The following is a 22,721-nucleotide window of genomic DNA, read 5'->3' as shown; positions in this document are numbered from 1 at the left end:
GTGGGGGGCAGGAATCTCTGATCTGATAATATATCCACAGTATATAATGTATCCTTTATATCAGACCTTAGGATTTCTACTATTTGTGAATTTTCAGCTGCTCAGACCCCGGCTCCTCCATTTTAAAGTTGGGGCACTAGAAAGCAATAGCCAAGGAAAGGGTATTGTGTTTGATATTTAAGTTGCCATCTGGCAGGCGCTTCCACTGAATTGTGTGGTTTCAAAATTGTGTTTCTTAAAGGGTTTAGATTTCCCAAAGCCCACTCCCAAGTTCAAGATGGAGATCACATTCTCTTTCTGGTCTCTCTTAGTTTCACACATGTTCCTAAATCCCTTCCTTCCTTGCTTCTACTTCAACAGAGCTTCGCCTCCCTCCACTTCACTCTGCACCACCCAAATCTGCTCTGCAGCAACTTTCAAAGCAGATTTGGGGGTGGGAAGCAGGATGTTGTGTTGCATTCATGGAAGCCATGCCACACACACAATGGTTTAGTTGCATACAACCCACTGTCTGTATTTCTAAACAGGTTTTATCCCAAATGCCAATTGTAATGCATTCGGATATATTTCTTGAGCCAACAGCTGTGTCCACAAAATTCAGAGAAGTGCAAAAGCCAATGGTTAATCGAATTCTGATCCAATTGCACTAGTCCAAGACCTACAGATCAAGTCAATTCACATAGGACTATGAAGAAAACATGTCCCTCAAGCATCCCAGCCCCCTATCATCCCCTGGCCATTTGCAGCAACCAGTGTGTGTGGAATTCTTTTTAGGGTGTAGACTCAGTTAATGTTGGGTGTGAACTCAGTTAATATTGGTGGCAGAAGTGAAGCAATAGACTAGGTCAGTAGCATTAATTTGAACTGAATGTGTACCTTAAAAGATGTCAAGCCATCTTCTGCAGCATGCATGGTTCCTCCAGCAGGTACAGTGGTATCTCGGGTTAAGTACTTAATTCGTTCCGGAGGTCCATTCTTAAACTGAAACAGTTCTTAACCTGAAGCACCACTTCAGCTAATGGGACCTCCTGCTGCCGCCGCGCCACTGGAGCACGATTTCTGTTCTTATCTTGAAGCAAAGTTCTTAACCTGAAGCAGTATTTCTGGGTTAGCGGAGTCTGTAACCTGAAGTGTATGTAACCTGAAGCATATGTAACCTGAGGTACTACTGTATAGGTATAAACTTTAAACTTCTCTCTACGTAGCGGTCAGCTTTAAAAACCACTGACATCAAAAACTGTAAACCTAAATAAAGGGCTATCAAGCACAATCAGTTTGTTGATTTTGTCTCCCAACATTACCCATTTTAGTAAAGACACACACAAACAAACAACTGGCAAACCTTCTAGGACAAAATAGCAATATTGGTGATGAAAACTGCTTACAGTACACTAATGCGTTTGTGGCAGCCTGTACAAATTCATAGGCAGAGACAAAGAAAGTGGAGGATGGCTAGGAGTCAGAAGGAGCTTTACTGGTTACCTCTCAGCAAAGAGCAGTAACATTTCCCTTTTTTCACACATGAGTTCACACATTCTGTCCCTCCTTTTAGGTTGAGAGTCACACGCCTGGACTTCCTTTCCGAGTTGGTTTCTACAACAAAACATGTGCAATTAAAAGTTTTTCAGCTTGCCAATGCAGGAAGTTACTGTCTGGGCTGAATTCCTAAATCTATCTCTGCTTATTTGTCAAGGGTAAAACAAAGCATTTTAACTGTACGTGCCACCTGCGGTGTCCTACTGTACACACAGCTTTCTGCAATGCCAAGAACCATATAAAAACAAGTGGGACCTTCAGTCCTTCTGGCTGAGACCCAGAGAGATCTTTGCTGCAGACTTCCAATTTTATATTTAAAAACCAAACCCACAATTTATCAAATGTCAAAATGTGAATGGGATGCTGTTGTTTTTAATTCTTGCACTGAGGTGAGGCAAGACTGCCGAAATGCACATAATGTTTCTTTTTTGTTACCTTGCATCTCGTGATGGGAAGGTAGGAAAGGAGCGGTGGCTAAGGAAATGAACTTGGGAGTTTTGATAACAAAAGGTCACTTACCATTACTCATCTTCTGCCTGACCTTTGGTGCATAGTTTCCTGTTTCAGTCTCTATTCCCTTCCAACTCTTGATCTTGTCTAGAAGACTATGAGCTCACCTTTCCAACGAGCTCGCACTGTGTAGAACCCCAGTTGTTTCTGATGAAGAGAAATGAAGAGGATGAGATGAGATGAGATGACCCTTCAAAATTTGGCTTAGGCAAGCATATCCCTCTTTTGTGTCCTTAGAGAGGGATGGCAACATCTTCCCTTCTTAGACAGCTTTGGCACCTTCTGTGGTGGCCTATTATGGACACTTCAGCCATATCATGTGGGCAAAAGGATAAGCAATCTGTCCTTTTCAATATCACTTTATCTTGTTTTGGATAATGTTGTTAGTGGTTCTTCTTAAAGCATGGAAGGACAGATCCTGAAGCTGAGGCTCCAATACTTTGGCCACCTCATGAGAAGAGAAGACTCCCTGGAAAAGACCCTGATGTTGGGAAAGATGGAGGGCACAAGGAGAAGGGGACGACAGAGGACGAGATGGTTGGATACTGTTCTCAAAGCTACCAACATGAGTTTGACCAAACTGCGGGAGGCAGTGGAAGACAGGAGTGCCTGGCGTGCTCTGGTCCATGGAATTATGGAGTTCTCTGACTACTTTCTGCCCATTTCTCCAATTTTCCAAGTCTTGTAATTGATTTAAAAAATAGTGATTGATTTATAGCGATAGACTTTATCAACATTTTTAGCTCATTTTCTTATTACCTGCCCCCACTGATTATTTTGGCTGGTCTTCCTGCTTCTACTCTTCAGGCTCTCTGCTACGGCTACTTCATTGGAATGGACTGTGGCTCAGTGGCAGAGCATATGCAAAAGATCCCGGGTTCAATCCCAGCAACTCCATGGGAGAAACCCTTCTGAAATCTTGGATAGTTGCTTATAGCCAGTGTAGACAATGCTGAACTAGATGGACCAATGACCTGACCAGGTATAAGTCAAATTCCTATGTTCCTAATGATATTTTTTGGTCATTATTCAGATTATATGTCTCCTTTGTACCACACCCTTTACAACCTTCCTTTCTTTTCTCATCTTCCTTCTAAGCTGTGTGTACTTCCTCTCAAATGTTTTTATGATCTTGCTTTCTCTCACTAGCTGTTCCTCCCCCATCCCTCTGCACGGACCATATTCTTAACTGCCTTCTAGTTCAGATGACCCCTTCATGGATCACTGCCTTGCCATGGCGAAGGGGCTTGAAGAACTCAGAGAAGCTATGAACTATGCTGAGCAGGGCACCCAAGATGAACAGGTCATAGTGGAGAGTTTTGACCAAACGTGATCCACCTGGAGGAGGAACCGGCAAGCCACTCCAGTATCCCTGCCAAGAAAACTCCATGGACAAAGACAACAGGCATATAAAAGTTATGACGCTGGAAGATGAGCCCTTCAGGTCGGAAGGCGTCCAACATGCTACTGGGGAAGAGCGGAGGACAAGTACAAGTAGATCCAGAGCTGATGAAGCGGCTGGGCTAAAGCCGAAAGGACGTTCAGTTGCGGATATGCCTGGAAGCGAAAGGAAAGTCCAATGCTGTAAAGAAAAATATTGCATAGGAACCTGGAATGTAAGAACCATGAACCTGGGTAAGTTGGATGTGGTCAAAAATGAGATGGCAAGAATAAATATTGACATCCTGGGCATCAGTGAACTAAAATGGATGGGAATGGGCGAATTCAGTTCAGATGACCATCATATCTACTACTGTGGGCAAGAAACCCGCAAAAGAAATGGAGTGGCCCTCATAGTCAACAAAAGAGTGGCGAAAGCAGTACTGGGATGCAATCTCAAAAATGATAGAACGATCTCGATACGAATCCAAGGCAGACCTTTTAACATCACAGTAATCCAAGTTTATGCACCAACTACTGGTGCTGAAGAAACTGAAATTGACCAATTCTATGAAGACTTACAACACCTTATAGAAGTGACACCAAAGAAGGATGTTCTTCTCATTATAGGAGATTGGAATGCTAAAGTAGGGAATCAAGAGATAAAAGGAACAACTGGCAAGTTTGGCCTTGGAGAGCAAAATGAAGCAGGGCAAAGGCTAATAAAGTTCTGTCAAGAGAACAAGCTGGTCATCACAAACATGCTTTTCCAACAACACAAGAGACGACTCTACACGTGGACATCACCAGATCGGCAGCATCAAAATCAGATTGATTATATTCTCTGCAGCCAAAGATGGAGAAGCTCAATACAGTCAGCAAAAACAAGACCTGGAGCTGACTGTGGCTCAGATCATCAGCTTCTTATAGCAAAATTCAAGCTTAAACTGAAGAAAGTAGGAAAAACCACTGGGCCGGTAAGATACAATCTAAATCAAATCCCTTATGAATACACAGTGGAAGTGAGGAACAGGTTTAAGGATTTAGATTTGCCGGACAGAGTGCCTGAAGAACTATGGATGGAGGCTCACAACATTATACAGGAGGCAGCAACGAAAACCATCCCAATGAAAAGGAAATGCAAGAAAGCAAAGTGGCTGTCCAATGAGGCCTTACAAATAGCGGAGGAGAGAAGGCAAGCAAAATGCAAGGGAGATAGAGAAAGATACAGGAAACTGAATGCAGATTTCCAAAAAATAGCAAGGAGAGATAAGAAGGCCTTCTTAAACGAGCAATGCAAAGAAATAGAGGAAAACAACAGAATGGGAAGAACCAGAGATCTGTTCAAGAAAATTGGAGATATGAAAGGAACATTTCATCCAAAGATTACCATAATAAAGGACAAAAGTGGTAAGGACCTAACAGAAGCAGAAGACATCAAGAAGAGGTGGCAAGAATACACAGAGGAATTATACCAGAAAGATATGGGTGTCTCGTACACCCCAGGTAGTGGGGTTGCTGACCTTGAGTCAGATATCCTGGAGAGTGAAGTCAAGTGGGCCTTAGAAAGCATTGCAAATAACAAGGCCAGTGGAAGTGATGGTATTCCAGCTGAACTATTTAAAATTTTAAAAGATGATGCTGTTAAGGTGCTACACTCAATATGCCAGCAAGTTTGGAAAACTCAGCAGTGGCCAGAGGATTGGAGAAGATCAGTCTACATCCCAATCCCAAAAAAGGCAGTGCTAAAGAATGCTCCAACTACCGCACAATTGCACTCATTTCACACGCTAGCAAGGTTATGCTTAAAATTCTACAAGGAAGGCTCAAGCAGTATGTGGACTGAGAACTCCCAGAAGTGCAAGCTGGATTTAGAAGAGGCAGAGGAACCAGAGACCAAATTGCAAACATGCACTGGATTATGGAGAAAGCTAGAGAGTTCCAGAAAGACATCTACTTCTGCTTCATTGACTATGCAAAAGCCTTTGACTGTGTCGACCACAGCAAACTATGGCAAGTTCTTAAAGAAATGGGAGTGCCTGATCACCTAATCTGTCTCCTGAGAAATCTCTATGTGGGACAAGAAGCTACAGTTAGAACTGGATATGGAACAACTGATTGGTTCAAAATTGGGAAAGGAGTACGACAAGGCTGTATTTTGTCTCCCTGCTTATTTAACTTATATGCAGAATTTATCATGCGAAAGGCTGGGCTGGATGAATCCCTAGCCAGAATTAAGATTGCCAGAAGAAATATCAACAACCTCAGATATGCAGATGACACAACCTTGATGGCAGAAAGTGAAGAGGAATTAAAGAACCTTTTATTGAGGGTGAAAGAGGAGAGCGCAAAATATGGTCTGAAGCTCAACCTGGGGAAGTTTGTCTTTGATTTTTGTACAACATTTTTAAGTACAACCATCACTTGACCAACATTTATAAAATCTTAGTGACCTATTTACATAAGTTGCATGTATTTCACAATACATGTATTTCAGTTATTTTTATATTGTAAAACCTGCAGGCAGAGTTTGTTCTTTTGAATTTAATTATTGTACAATATCTAGTGCAGGCATCCCCAAACTCACCCCTCCAAATGTTTTGGGACTACAGTTCCCATCATCCCTGACCACTGGTCCTATTAGCTAGGGATGATGGGAGTTGTAGTCCCAAAACATCTGGAAGGCCGAGTTTGGGGATGCCTGATCTAGTGTATGAGAGTTCTTTTTAAAAAATAAACAATAAATATTGGGTTGGATTCAGGCTCAGTTTGTTGAATTTGCTTCTCTTTGAAATCAGTGAGACTTAGTTGTGTGGTTAACTTTTCACACTGATTTCAATGGGAACTAATTCAACTAATGTAGTTTCAATCAATTATATTCTTTTAAAACAAAAAATAGGAATAAGTATTAGATCACAAATGCCTTATTTTGTGCGTGTTTTTTAAGAGTTTTCAGGGTGCTTTCAAAAAACGAAATACTACTTTATTAGCACAAAGCATATTAACTTCATCAAAATCAAGGGAAGTAATAGTGCCACTGTATTCTGCTCTGGTCAGACCTCACCTGGAGTACTGTGTCCAGTTCTGGGCACCACAGTTCAAGAAGGACACTGACAAACTGGAACATGTCCAGAGGAGGGCAACCAAAATGGTCAAAGGCCTGGAAACGATGCCTTATGAGGAACGGCTAAGGGAGCTGGGCATGTTTAGCCTGGAGAAGAGGAGGTTAAGGGGTGATATGATAGCCATGTTCAAATATATAAAAGGATGTCACATAGAGGAGGGAGAAAGGTTGTTTTCTGCTGCTCCAGAGAAGCGGACACGGAGCAATGGTTCCAAACTACAAGAAAAAAGATTCCACCTAAACATTAGGAAGAACTTCCTAACAGTAAGAGCTGTTTGACAGTGGAATTTGCTGCCAAGGAGTGTGGTGGAGTCTCCTTCTTTGGAGGTCTTTAAGCAGAGTCTTGACGACCATATGTCAGGAGTACTCTGATGGTGTTTCCTGCTTGGCAGGGGGTTGGACTCGATGGCCCTTGTGGTCTCTTCCAACTCTATGATTCTATGATTCTATGATTCTATGATTCTATGAAATGTGGCAAGCATTGTCCATAATAAGTTTCATCATTGCTATGGGCAAAGTTTCATCATTGCTATGGGCAAAGATTTAGAATGTATCACAGTATTTTAATATTCTTTTGGAAGCCACCCAGAGTGGCTGGGGAGGCCCAGCCAGATGGGCGGGGTATAAATAATAAATTATTATTATTATTATTATTATTATTATTATTATTATTATATTTAAAGTAGGATTAATTTTTCCTGATTTTACTGCTGTGCTTTTTGTTTTGGTAAACCACTTTACATGTGTTTTTTTAAATAAATTTTATTAAATAAATAAACAATAAATATAAATAAAATAATACAAGCCAAAACACAATCCATCCTGTAGATTTAAATATCCATCCATAGTGACCTACTTGTTATCAGAGGCCCAGAATCCACATTCCTTTGTAAGAAAATATGAAATAATGTAAAACCATTTTTGCAGGCAAATAAATAAATAAAAAATCAATGTGTGTAGGGGGGGCATGACAAGAAATTTTCTGCACTGGGTACCACCTGACTTTCCTGTGCCTTTGTATCAGATAGCGGCTCTTACCACTGAATGAGAGTAATAAGTGTGGGCTCACAGTTGCTTCTGTGACACAAACGCACATCAAAAGTATTTTATAGCAGGACCCTATATATGTCCACTCAGACATGGGCCCCATTGAACTCAATGGGGCTTACTTTTAGGTAAGTGAGTGTAGTGCATTCTTAATGTACCTAAGGTAGACTACTGAACCACTATCAGGCTAGTGTAGCATGGTTGTGGCTCCCTTTAACATACTCTCCAACATCCTGCTGATCAAAATTGTGGTCCTTGTTTTTTTGGTCCTAAACTCTCGCAGGAGCCAAGTGATTCTCACGAGAGCTTGAGACCAAATAAACGAGTGTCTTTTGATGCAACATTCTGGCACGAGCCTGCTGACTTGTGCAAGACCAAAGAAATGGGACATTATAGGATCCAGTCAGGTAGCTTCAGAGAACAGCTTTCAAAACGGCATTTGTAAAGCAAAGAGCACCCAAACACTGCCACCTCTCTTCGCTACCCCCCCCCCATCTGACTGCAATGTAAGACCCACTTAATATGAATGGGTCTGGCATTAGAAAGATGCTGTACAGGTGGGGGTTATCGCATTCTTCCCGAAAGTACTTTTATTTTTCTTAATATATTAAGAGTCATTAAACTCACCTGCTTCTCCAGCTCAGCCCCATCTAACTGTGCAAAATTCCATGGCTGTGACTTTATGCTACTTAATTTATAGCCAATAACTATTCCCCACCACCACCCTTCAGAACGAGTGATTTATAGCAATAAGCTTCAAATATGTCGCAAATTTGTAGTGGCTCAGCTGAACGACACTTCCCACCTGCTCGGCAGCACTTATAGCAAATGGTAATTAATACTAAGGCTTACCCCGTTCTTTCTTCATACTGTGAAAATCAAATAGGTCTGCAAACACCGGTTAAAGCCAATTGTTTTACACAGATCTCTTTCTTTTGATGTGTGCCAAAACACACTGTGAAAAATGTTCTCATTTTTTGGTGGATTTTCCCATTTTCGCCTTGCAGAGGGCTGCCTCCTTATTTGACAATAATATTCAATAACGCAGCATTGCTGTTTTTATCCATTTCAGTGCCCTAAACGGCCCCGGTCCAGTATATCCAGTATATCTGAAGGGGCGTCTCCACCCCCATCGTTCTGCCCGGACACTGAGGTCCAGTACCGAGGGCCTTCTGGCGGTTCCCTCACCGCAAGAAGTGAAGTTACAGGGAACCAGGCAGAGGGCCTTCTCGGTAGTGGCGCCCTCCCTGTGGAATGCCCTCCCACCAGATGTCAAAGAGAACAACAACTACCAGACTTTTAGAAGACATCTGAAGGCAGCCCTGTTTCGGGAAGCTTTTAATGTTAGATGTATTACAGTATTTGAATATTTTTTTGGAAGCCACCCAGAGTGGCTAGGGAAGCCTAGCCAGATTGGGGGGGTATAAATAATAAATTATTATTATAAAATTATTAATGTAGGTTAGCTATATGGGAGTATAGCTACAGAAGTACACTCTGTGAGAGAGAAGACCCAGCTATCTAATACCGAGTGCCCTCTATCACTAAAATTCACCAAGTTGTCTTTTTTTAAAAAAGGGAGGGGTTGTTATAAGCAACAGCATGTATTTTACAGTTCAGTTGCCTGCCTTGCAGAGGGGTGGGCACACACATGCCAAGAAGTGGAATTCAGAAGCAGGGTGGAAATCAGGCAATGCTTATGGGGACATTCTTGGAACCATAAAAAGAATGTCTCTCACTATGTTTTGGTATGCAGCATGAGACTGTGGAGAAGCAGCTTTGGGAACAGAGGAAGACGCTGCAGTGGAAGATGAGTGCAGTGATTCCTAACGCGCTAAAGCAAATTATCATTTTACAACGATATTTTGCTGCCCAGAGGACAAGATGGTGCCCTTTCCCAATTCCACATATATAAGCTAACTGTGCTGGTAGGGGAGTCTGACTTTCACACTAGCAGCCAGGTGAGCCATGGCACAGCTCTGTTCTTCAACTTCTGTAACTGAAACTTGTTTCTCCTTGCTGCCTGCTCAAACAAATAGTTCAAGACAGCAGCAGTGGAGCCACCATGCATCATGTGATCTGGTATTGCCTCTGCTGAGGTTTTTTAAATATAAAGAAAAGCAAAAATAAGACCTATTCCATCACCACTATCCCACTTCAGAGGTCCTGAGACTCTTCCAAGTTGTGCAGGTGTATGTCGGATGGGATGGAAACAGGCCCAGTTTTCATGGTCTTGAATATCTTTCTGGGTAAAAGGCAGGATAGAAATAAGATAGTAATAAATGCCTAACTTCTCTACTGAAAAACTTAGCCCTGTTTCTCCCATATACTGCATGCCTTTGGGAGGATGTTGTTTGGTTGGTTGTAAGTCACTTTGAGTTGCCTTGGGTAAGATAAAGCGACTGACAAAATCAATCTGTTTCCACATATCTAAGTTGAGCTTTCAGAAATGGGCACAGCAGAGATGCAGTGAGAATACCTAGTCTGCCTTACTGGACTGTTCATAGCTGTAGATTAATTGTAGTACCATTTTGCTTTTTATCTTATTTTGGCATGCAACTATCCAATGGTTAAGTCCACTGCATCCCAAACACAGTGCCTGAGTTTGTTAAAAACTAGCGTAGAACAATTAAAAATAGTTGATTTCAGTACATTTTTTCCTGCCTTTGTTGTAACTGGAAATTCAGATCGTCTTACAGCCCTAAACTATATCAGCTAAATAAAACATTGTCCTTGAATGTAGTCCAAACTGCAGAACAGCTTCAGCAGACAAACAATACTTCCACTTTCGATTGAAAGTGGGTGATTACCATAAGGCTGCCTTAAAGCTAATTCAAACACATCCCTCTGATTGACCCCACTCTATAGTAAGATATTTCGTACAGATGGTTGGCATCTGGATCCAAAGCACATTTACTTGGATGAACTCCTATTGATTGTTAGAGCTTTGTGTCACATAGTTCCCACAAACAATCATGGCCTCTGAAATTGAATTGATTGGATTTATATCCTGCCCTTCCTCCTGAAGGGACTGCATGCACTCATGGACCAAGTGTTCACATACAAGCATTCTGGGCTCGGGGGAAGCAGTGCTGCATTGAGGACTTTAGATTATCTTGCATGCACAATCTTGTTAACGAAAACCATTGATACAAGAAATATGCAAAATAACGAAAACAGGTATTAGAAGCCATCCCAGAACTAGCCCTACTGAACATTTTCCAAGGCAATAACGCACACTCACACGACAAAGAACTCATAACTCACCTACTCTCAGCAGCCAGAAGCATCATAACTAGACACTGGAGAGATATGTCAGGAGTGAACATGGACCACTGGTACCAACCTGTATTGAAAACAGCCCTACTAGAAAGACTAAGCAACAAACTGAAACTTCTGAGGTCCAGTGCCGAGGGCCTTCTGCTGGTTCCCTCACTGCAAGAAGGCAAGTTACAGGGAACCAGGCAGAGGGCCTTCTCGGTAGTGGCATCCACCCTGTGGAACATCCTCCCACCAGATGTCAAAGAGAGAAACAACTACCAGACTTTTAGAAGACATCTGAAGGCAGCCCTGTTTAGGGAAGCTTTTATCCCCAGATGGGCAGGGTATAAATAATAAATTGTTGTTGTTGTTGTTGTTGTTGTTGTTGTTAACTAGCACAGGGACAAACAAAAAAGGATGCCTTCACTCCATTGTGGTTCCCCTTCATTACATACACAGCCCAACAAGACAACAACACCTTCCCATCCAATGTCAAGGTGACACAACTTTCAGAAAACAACTTTCAGAAAGACACAACTTTCAGAAAACATCTGAAGGCAGCCCTGTATCGGGAAGTTTTTAATGTTTGACGTTTTAGTATGTTTTTGTATGTGCTGGAAGCCACGCACAGTGGCTGGGGAAACCCAGCCAGATAGGCAGAGTATAAATAATAAAATTATTATTATCATTACAGTGGTACCTCTGGATGCAAATGGGATCTGTTCCAAAGCCCCGTTCGCATCCTGTGTTTTGCCGCTTCCACGCATGCGTGTGACATCATTTTGAGCGTCTGCGCATGCTCGAGTGGCGAAACCCAGAAGTAACACGCTCCGTTACTTCCGGGTTGCCACGGAGCGTAACTTGAAAATGCTCAACCTGAAGCATATTTAACCCGAGGTACGACTGTACTACTACAAGAACCCACCAATGGCATACGAATCAATTTGGCTAACCTGACCCACCAACCCCTCCACCCTCACACACAAAACTCACATCAGCCAACTGAAGTCAACCAACCATGTTCTGGGCCCCCCAACCTCTCTCACCACCAATGAAAACTAATAAATGAATAGAAAGAGAACCTACCCATGTGACACTGACACAAAAACCTTACACATATACTATGTGAAAGAATGATCTCTCTCCCTTATTCTCTTCCCCTGCCTCTCTTCTTTCCCAACCTTATACGGTCTATCTTATTGGTGTGTCTAACATCGAATATAACTGATATGTAGAAAAGAGACACAGTATGTACTTTTGTAAGTAAGGAAAATCTTTAATGAAAGCCATTTTTTAAAAAACTGAAGCCATTGATTTGAACCCTAAGATAAGTTAGCTTGGGAGGAAGAAAAGTTTCCCATTCCTTCTCCCACCAACCCATGTCTCCTTGAAAGCATCTCTGAAGGGTTGGTAGGCCTGTCAAAACAAAATGGAATGGGCAACAGGAGGTGCAGAATCCCCCCAAATCTGGTGGTGGGCTTTGCTATTCCAGTTTGATTACAACCAGTGTAAATTCGCTGCTCTAGAATAGGTGGGACACAGCATTGCATCCATATATGTAGGATGCATATATACAATTTCGCACCGCTATTCCCAGTAGTGATGTATGGAAGTGAGAGCTGGACTACAAAGAAGGCTGATTGCCAGAGAATTGATGCTTTTGAATAATGGTGCTAGAGGAGACTCTTGAGAGTCCCATGGACTGCAAGAAGATCACACCTATCCATTCTTAAGGAAATCAGCCCTGAGTGCTCACTGGAAGGACAGATCCTGAAGCTGAGGCTCCAATATGTTGGCCACCTCATGAGAAGAGAAGACTCCCTTGAAAAGACCCTGATGTTGGGAAAGATGGAGGGCACAAGGAGAAGGGGACGACAGAGGACAAGATCTTTGGACAGTGTTTTCGAAGCTGCTAACATGAGTTTGACCAAACTGCGGGAGGCAGTGGAAGACAGGAGTGCCTGGTGTGCTCTGGTCCATGGGGTCACAAAGAGTCAGACATGACTAAACAACTAAACAACTAAACAACTAAACAACTAAACAACAACAACAATTCATTTTAAAAATGGGGCATAATTATTAACTAACAGCTATGCATTTATATTTTCACCAATTTTCTTCCCCGAAGAAGCCCAGTCTCAAATATTCAGCAAAAACAGGAGAGCTGTTCAAAGAATACTTCATTTGTAACTTAAGCTAGTAAAAACAAGGAAATTTATAGTTAAGGGTGACTTCTAATATCTTGGCACAACAGGGAGTCTCCTTAACAGCTTCCTTATTGGGCTATACATTTAAGGTCAGCCTGAACTGTGAATTTCCTTATTATTAGTAGCTGTCACGTTATTAACTATCTCAATGTATCTTTTTTGGTGAGTACATTTAATTTCCTCTTTTCATACTACTCCCATGACCTCAACAGAATGAATGACTCTGCCCCATCGAGACGCAGTTGTCTCCCAGGCTATTATGGGACTGATCTATTGACACTTTACTCACTGGGGGAACGGCGCTTCCATTTCTGATCTGTTCAGAGGCCTGATCAGTGTAGCAAACTGAACAAGGAGGAAAAAGGAGAATTTTAACTTCTAGGAAATTATTTTTAGAAAGAGAGGACAACTATCTGTCTCCTGCTCAAGAGGAATAGTAGTTATACTATATACATAAGCATATACACTCTTACATTTGTTTGTTTACTATGCATCTTTTCCTGAAGTGCTTTTTATGGTACATTATTATAAAAACTATAGAAGCACAGTGCTATGTATAAGAACCCAGCAGTGGCTTTATTAAATAAAAAAAAAATACATAAAACCCAGCAAAGTTCACAATCTTTATGGCATCCCTTGTAAATATATGGGGCGTGAGGGGGAGTTAATAATTTACCCACAAGGTTGGAATCTCTCTTGGGCAATTAAGTAATTAGGTTGCTCACTGGATTTAGTTCAGATTTTAATGCATAATAATTGGTAGAAAAATTGCACAGCCAATTATTTCACTTTTGCTAGATGGTGTATTTAAGTAGACAAATTCTAAGACTGTAGATTTAGTTATTTCCTCAGGGGAACAGAACTGTGTGGTTATATTTCAGGCAGTTTAGCACAAATGATAGGCCAGATTTCACCAATCAGTAGTGAATTTTAGGGGCTCTCAGCTGTAGAAATAGATAAAAGTATTGAGATATTTCCTATATCACAGACAGTCTTATGATTAAACTGACCTGGTATACCACATCACCCTGTGTCCAGAAAGTTCTGAATAAGCAACACCTTAAAAAGCAACGAATCCCTGAAGATATCCGAAAAACTGAAAGAATTCTGGGATACTGCAAGCCTTCAAGTTGTGGGTCATCCAGATAGCATCCAGACCATTTAAATCACTATTATAAACCTTTGTAACAGCCTCAGAAAATCCTAAGAATTGTAGTTTACACCCTTAACAAAGTACAATGGCCAAATTTCTTTGAGGAGGGAAATGTGTTTCAAATGTGTACACAGTCTATTGAAGAAGAATTCGGGTGGAAGTACCACAGAAAGTGACACAATGCAGATGTACTGTATGACATCTGCATCCGAAACCACATCCATATACTAATTCTTCCCCAAACATTCATGTGAAACTAAATGCAGATAGAGCTAGCCAGCGCAGCATGGCAATACAATTCCCCCTCTTTCTGTGGTTCCTTAAATTTATTTTTAATATCTTCTGCATATTCAAACTAACTTAACTTACTCATTTATTTATCTTCATTATATATATGCTCTTATATATATACTCTTATGTAGCTGGAGGTGATTACAATAATCCTGCCAGTGTTTCTATTTGTTTACAATTTATCTGTCAATATGCAATAAACCATTTCCATTCTTTTATAAAAAGCTTGTTATCTTGATTTCTTACTCTTCCAGTAAGTTTTGCCATTTCTGCATATTCCATAAGTTTTTGTATCCATTCTTCCTTTGCTGGAACTTCTTCTTCTTTCCATTTTTGGGCAAGTAACATTCTTGCTGCTGTAGTCACATACATGAATACATTTCTATGCAATTTAGTTAGTTCTGTCTCTATAATTCCCAAGAGAATTGTGCCGTGGACATTTTTGTGCAGTTTTTCAAAAATCCACAGCACTTTGTACATGCAGGACAAAATGGACTGATGAATGAACACATGGAAAAATCTTCCGATCTGCACACCCCTGGTTGGTTCCCTAGGCAGCGAGGATGCAGTTTCCTTCTTGCTCCAAAGGAGAAGCAGATCGGGGGAGAGATAGGTGCGTATTCACAAGCGTCCCAGCTCCATAATAAAGATGCTGCTTTTGAACAACAGCAACAAAAGTTTTGGAGCATGTGAGCTTATGCATAGCTGAGCAATGCATATGAAAACCAAAACACAACTCTGGAATTTTTTTTTCCTTGTTAAAAAAAAAAAAGACTGCAAAAAATACTTTGCCAAATCTTATCATGTGGCAGGGCAACCGTGGGTGAGATAAGGAAAAGAATCCTTTGGGGTTAGATCATGCTCACAGTCCATCAGTTCATCCATATCCCTGACACAGACCGTGAATGCTCTTGAGAAAAGTTGCTGATTGCTGTACCGAACACACAAAACATTTCTTTCCTGTCCCTCCTAATGTTAAGATTTCATTAGTTCACCCCTAAGGGATGCACACACTAAGTGCTTTCCTCCTATCATTTATTTTCCTTGTAAGAATTGCAGCAGTTACCACAGGAATGTTCCACAGTTCTGAACAGGGAGAAAGATGATCCACGCAGTCTTTTTTACCCTCACCCCACCTTACCGCCCCAAACAAAAAAAAGAGGAGGCAAGGAGCCAGACCGGTTGTCATGAAACAGCTCGTTTTCAGTGCTGCGGTTGTAGAAAGAGGCAGCAAAGCTGGCAGCAATGATGACCCCCAGAGAATCCACCCCCTTTACTATAAAGAGGCAGCTTTGAATAATAATAAAAAATATGTCTGGAAATGCATTTCTGGTCAGCACAGGCCCTTGTGGGGTATTTTTTGTTGTTTGCTACGCAAGTGAAGACAGTATGAGTGAAGATTTGTAAGCTCCGGCCTAAACATTACACCAAGGCTATAAAGTTTTCAATATTTCTATAACGATGTTTGAAATGTAGCTTTCCTCTTGGGGAATGTTATTCCCTCACCCTGCCTCACCGTAATATTACTTACTGAAGTCACGTCGTCTTGGTTTCACCATTCACGTTGGAGAAAGCTGCCGCAGTCAGTTCCTCGGATGATCTCATCAGGCAGGGACCATTAACATTCTCTCAGAGGTTGAAGTCTGACATGTAGATAGCTTGTTTCCCTGATAAAAAAAGAGAGGGGGAGACGATTTGTGGAAAAGTGGGCATCATCCATGTGTTAAGGGAATCCCAAAGGCATGCCCACTACTATTCTCGCATTCTTGAACACAGACAGGCATCAGTAGCACAGTGGTGCTTTGGCAGGATGAAATATACCATTACATTGTGGACTTCAGTGTTTGAGCGAGGAGTACTTTGGAGTTCCAGTAGTAAGATGAATATCTCCATACCTATGTGAACTGGTTAATAAAGACCTTTACACGATATCTTAATTTGGGGTCAAATGACTTCTAATTAAACACATGCAGTTCTTGTTTTTCTGAGGGGATGCATTGTGAATCTTCGTACTTTTGTCCATTTACTGTATTTATTTTCCCCGACTTGAACTATAAAATGGTTATTTTCTTGAGTCAAAATGAGAGTACCCCTAAACATATTTTTTTTAGGAAAAAGGCGCTGAACACATGAATGGGAAATTGTTAGAGTGAGAGCTTGAAACACAAAGAACATGAAATTTAGAGAATAAATAAACTTATTTACATTAACATCTTATAGCATTTTCTTTGTGTGTGTTACTGTACGTGTCTCTCTCTCTACTAGAGGATTCCTGCTGCCACCCAGTCTTCATCTGAACACCAGTTTCTAGAGACAAACAACAGGGGAAGTTCATTGTCTTCGCAACCTTGAGAGTGTTTAGAGGCATGTGGTTGGGTTCTGTTAGAAACAGAATATTGCACTAGATGGGTCTTCATCTGATCTGAGGGCCATAGCTCAGCGGAAGAGCATTTGCCTTGCTTTTCCTTTCAAGTTAGGTCACCCGATGAAAGGTATCCCTGTTGGCAGATCTGCGGAAAGTCCCAGGTCTTCTGCACTGATAGAGGCTAGAGCAGCTCCCAATGTTCCTATGATTTGGACAAGCCATCCTTGTAGCTCAGGGGCACAACACATGTCTTGAAGCATCAAGCAAATGGTTCCAAATTCAAGCTTGGCACCTCTTGTCACTCATTTATTTATAGTATTTATATACCGGCCAATAACAAAAAGTGCTCTGGGCAGCTTACGAGTAAAAACGTAAATAATATAAAAAGAAACATAAAACCAAGGCAAAAAAGATATTGGTTTGGGTCCTAACTTTCCTTCCACTGAAGCCAGTGACATTCATGGTCATGGACTGTTTTTTCCTCAGCCCAGAACGTAACAGTGTCATAAACATTTGACACCTTTCATCCTTACTTATTTATGCATTTTCCATAGCACTGAGTATTCTTCATCAATTAATTATCAAAGGGAACATTTTAAAAAGTAGAAATTACCATGGGTTGTTGTCATGCCTGGCTTGCTTTTGAGGTCTCCAAGAAGCATTTGCAAGCGTCTTTTCTTACCTGCTGCAAATCATCTCACCAGCGACCAGCGCTCTGCAGCCCCTGCTTTTCATTTGAAGCCCAAAGGAAGACCTCATGAAATAACTCCACCCGCGGGGCTTTTTTAGATCAGGAAGTACAGGAAGCCAGAAAGGCCGCAGGGCTCCAGGAAAAATGTTTAGTAGAAAGAAAGAAAGAAAACATTCACACCACTTTCAGCCACTTCACAACAATATGCTGAGCTCGAAACCTCACACTGACTGAAATTCTCAAGTGCTCTGAGAACGAGACACAAAAATGGAGGAGCACCATTAATTGTTCTCCATTTTACAGTCTCCACTAGAAATTGGACATTTAGCGTTGCTGATCCCTTCGTCTGTGGAACTCTTTTCTAGCAGAGATTTGGCACAGAACCTCACTTTTGACTTTCAGGCATCTCTGAAGACCTTTTCATGCCAACAAGCCTATTGTTTGTCGGTTTGACGCGAGACAGCCATTTTTATGTTCTGTTGTTGCATTTGTATACACTGAAGTACACCACCCAGATATATTTTATATAAGTGGGCAGTTTATAAATACTTTTGCAAATAAAATAAAGAAAAGGGACTAAGTTCTATGCAGGAACTAGATTAATCAGAGGTAAGAAGCTAACCAAAGCCTAGCTAGAATCCATTAAAGCCTGTATTCAGAGGTATGATGGAGATGGGACCTGAAGCTCTCTAGATGTATTGGGGATCAATTCCATCCCAGCCAGCATGGCCAATGGTCAGAAACTCTGGAAGTTATAGAGAAATATATATATATCTCTTGGGGGCACCATGTTGACTGTCTCTGGTGTGGGATGTGGTGCAGAAGGCTGTGCATGGTGAAAGTTCTTCACTTACTAGACTGAAGAATGACCCAGTTGTGCTGCAACAATGCTCCCACTGGACAATAAACAAGGAATGACTAGTCACGTTTTGTTCTCTGTATTTACCTGACTAGCGGATTCAGTGGGTTTACAAGATGATTTGCAACACCACTGCAGAGATGAAAGTCTAGCCCCCCAAAACGTATGTTTATTTTGTCTTTTAACACATTTTTAATTTGTTAGTGCAGATTGGTCTTTATTCCCAGGGGAAAGCTATTTCAGTGCTGTTGCCAAGAGACTTCAGAAGCGAGCAGCCTGATCAAAATAATAACTTGCTGCAATGAGCTAGCTTAGTGTTTCAAAGAGGGCAATTTAAATTATTTTTACTTAATAATAGGTCTGCTCGTGCCCCTGCAATCTGCAAAGAGATTTCTCGATGTAGAGCTGTTTTCGGCTGCTTCACAAAATGGAGGCAATGGCCAGCAGGGAACACCAAATTAGGGCTATGTCAAGCCATCTCCCCCCCCCCCCAATTGCCCATTGGGGACTAATATCCACTTATTGTCACCAAACTATATTCCCTGTGCACTCCTTCAGATTTAATTCATTGGAGAGATTTCACAGTAACAGATTCCTTCAAAGGCAAAGGGGGCACTGTGCAATAATAACGGCCAGCATCACAGCCTGGCTTCTGACACTGCCATAGCATTGCCTCCACATTGCCATGAACTATCTGTGGTTCTCAAAGGGTATGGCATGCCACACTGGCAAGTGTGGGAAGATTCAGGGACAATCCATATTATATTCAGGGAGTGATTCTCATTCTTATGTAGCTGCATTGTTTTATCTGGATGTCCCGTGATCATATTACAAAGTAGTTGTGTTCTATGTTATAAATCAAGCACTGCTGGGAGTTGTTCCTTTTTGTTTTCCAGTGTACAGTGGTACCTTGTTTTACGAACTTAATCCATTCCAGAAGTCTGTTCTTAAACCGAAACCGTTCTTAAACTGAGGTGCGCTTTCTCTAATGAGGCCTGCCCTTCCGCCGTTCAGATTCCATTCTTAGATCGAGGTAAAGTTCTCAAACTGGGACACTTTGCAGAGTTTGTAAACCGAATGGTTCTTAAACAGGACTGTTCTTAAACCGAGGTACCACTGTATTTCTTATCAATAAAAAATTTTGGTGCAGCGCAAGCAAATTTTTATCCTGAACCCAGAGAAGAAACTTTGAGAACCATTGACCTAGAGAAAGGCTGCACTCCTAGTAATTGGATGTTGGTGCCTGCTTCATGCAGTGCGGTAATATCATCAGCAGACCTTCAAAGCATTTCAGATTCATTCTCTCCTTAATCTGTGAGCTAGGTCCATTTCTTATCTTGCATATGCGGTGGTGAGTTGAAGCTGGACAGTAAAACCTTTCTTAAGGTCACCTGCTGAGTTATGAACATTGGAAGCCACCTTATAGCAACTTCATCTAGCTCCATATTGTCAACACGGATTGGCAGCATCTCTCCAGGCATTCTGGCATTAGTCTCTTTCTGCCTGAACTAGAAACACCAGGAATTGAACCTGAGAGCTTTTGCATGCACTGTATGTGGTCTGCCACTGAGATACAGCTTTGAGTTCATACAGTGCCAAGGTTAGCATACAGGATTTCCTTGTTCATAAGTTACACCCTGGTCTTGTGTTTGCCTGCATAGAAGTACATAGTGCTGTGCTCAGTGGAATCTTCTGCCTTATTATTATTATTATTATTATTATTATTATTATTTGTACCCCACCCATCTAACTGGGTTGCCCCAGCCACTCTGGGCAGCTTCCAGCACATACAAAAACATAATAAAAGATCAAACTTTAAAAACCTCCCTCTACAGGGCTACCTTCAGATGCCTTCTAAAAGTTGTGTTGTTATTAGCTCCTTGACATCTGAAGGGAAGGCGTTCCACAGGGAGGGCGCCACTACTGAGAAGGCCCTGTTCTTGGTTCCCTGGAACTTCGCTTCCTGCAGTGAGGGAACTACCAGAAGGCCCTTGGAGCTGGACGCTCCTTCAGGTATTCAGAGCCGAAGCTGTTTAGGGCTTTAAAGGTCAGTGCCAACATTTTGAATTGTGTTCAGAAATGTACTGGGAGCCATTGTAGGTCTTCCAAGTGGCCCTAGCACTGCAGTTTTAACCACTTTGGCCACTATACTGATTTAGGCCTCCTGTGTCTCTGGGCATCATTGCATACATCAGTATAATTGCTTATGAGCTGTACAGACTCCCACGTGATCACCATCCTGTTGATTTTCAGGAGGTTTGTAGAGTCTTCCAGTGGCGATTCTGGTTCTCTTTCTCTGCTTTTATTAATTGCAGATTTTTAGCACTATGGTCATTTCATATTGATTTTTAATAGGAATTTCTACATTGAATGGGCTTTAAAAAAAATTAGTACTGATTTTATCATTGTGAGCTGACTTGAGAGCTGATTTGACCACAGGACACAAGCGGAACTAATAATTGTTATTAGAGAGGCTACTGCCAAAAATATGGAGGTGGTTGCTGCAGCCACGCAGAGTTGCCCTAGCAACCTTTCCGTGCAGTATGGTTATTCGATTCTACACATGGTAAGAGGCTGATGTAAAATATATGGGAGCCAGCTTTACCTTACGCTCACCACCTGACGGCCCCCAGAAAAGCCCAGCCAGGAGTGATTTCATGCGTTGTCCACATATGTGCCAAGATGGTAACCTTCCATGACTTTCGGAGCTGTGATAAATGCAATGCAGATGCTCTATAAAAATACCATAGGCTTGCAAGCACATCTACAGAATGCTGCACAGTCGTTTTAAACAGCTTTAACTTGCGCCCACATTTCTGGATTGAGGAAATGAGCAGGAAGGTAATGGCCCTTTGTGCACCATGTGGAAGTGGGATTGTCTTCTCCTTTCTCTTCACTCCCTTTGGAGAACCATTCTCTATCCAGATGTTCTTGCACTCGAACTCTTGTCGTCCCCAACTACTATCCATGTTGACCGGGGGCAATGGAAACTGGAGTCCAACCGCATCTGGAATGACACAGTTTTCCCATCCCTATTCTAAAGGAACACAATAAAAAGCTCAAGGCTAGGACTACCACATAATACTGGCCAAAGTTCTCCCATTCCAATCCTCCAAGCCTGACACAAACACACACCACTCTCCTAAGCCTCTTTAAATTGCTCCGGTCTGGTCTCCCTTGATATGCTTATCTCCTAAATATACCTACTGCAGTGCTGTGGTTGCAGTGCTGTATGAGGACCTGAGAGGCAAGGGTTCAAATCCCCACTCAGCCATGAAGCTCACTGGGTGACCTTGGGCCAATCACAGTCTCTCAGCCTACCACAAGGTGGTTGTGAGGATAAAACAGAGAGGATACACATGTTGTCGACATGCAGAGGGCCCCAGTTGTGCCGTCTTCTTCCATCGGCCCGTGCTCTGACGTAAATCAGCGACCCGGACTTCCAAAGCCAGGGCATGCTATTAGCAGAGTGTACTGCACACAGAGAATAGGTGTGAGGCTTGTGAAGTCAGATTTATTAAACATGAATCAGAACAAAGAAACATGTCATCTCTCTCATGTCGTCTCAGGGAGAACAGCAAAAGCAAAAGCTATACACAAACGGAAGTTCGCAGCATATGTGCTGGAATGTAAACAGACATGTGACATGCAACAATTCCACATGCCTGTTCCTTAAGGTAGAATGGAAATGTCAACATGCTTTATGGTTTCTTAAATACATTCTTTACTCCATTTCTCTGGGCGTACTTCCTGAGGAAATGCCACCCCACTCCCAAGCCTGGTTTTGCCTACTATTTGATACTATTGAGAGAGAATACAGTTTTGATATTGGTCAAGACCTTTTGGATTGCTTTGGGAGAGTTTTCCCTGGCAGGCTGTCAGCAGCCCCTTGGGAAAACGTCCTTTAGCTGCAGGCACATCAAATTCTCACACGTTTGCCCAGAGCAATACTCTTTAATATTGCCCATCAACCAAGGGGAAACCCCTGAACTCCTCTAGGCATCCACAATAATGTTATTACACTGCCATAAGTTTCTCCAGGCAGAGCGTGGCACATGAAAAGAGGCCCCTGGGAATTTTGCAATAAAACAGGTTAAAAATGACACATTTTAATCGGCATGAACTACCTTTGCTACCATATTTTTCTGCTGTAAACTGTGGCAGTTCTTGGTAACATTCCAATTTCGCCTGGAGACAGACATTTTAAAAAAGAGGGGAAGAGTTTTTTCTTTAAGGACTTTGAGTTATGAAACTGCTCTACTTTGAGAAAATGTATCCACACACACACACACACACA

At 41.8% G+C, this 22,721-nt stretch overlaps 1 long non-coding RNA gene across 1 annotated transcript; it reads right to left on the bottom strand.

Annotated features, from left to right (window-relative positions):
• Positions 1–1,064: 1,064 nt before the first annotated feature.
• On the bottom strand, positions 1,065–17,642 carry LOC309339899. The gene is made up of 4 exons (XR_014155632.1): positions 17,557–17,642; positions 16,041–16,176; positions 2,056–2,193; positions 1,065–1,593 (listed from the first exon to the last, which is right to left on the bottom strand). It is a non-coding gene; the product is annotated as an uncharacterized lncRNA (long non-coding RNA).
• Between the last annotated feature and the right edge of the window lie 5,079 nt (positions 17,643–22,721).

Source organism: Podarcis erhardii (genome assembly GCF_964252035.2).
Source record: "Podarcis erhardii genome assembly, chromosome: 4".
NCBI classification, from domain to species: domain Eukaryota; kingdom Metazoa; phylum Chordata; class Lepidosauria; order Squamata; family Lacertidae; genus Podarcis; species Podarcis erhardii.
Note: the sequence above shows the minus strand (reverse complement) of the source record. Positions and strands in the feature narration are given on the sequence as shown.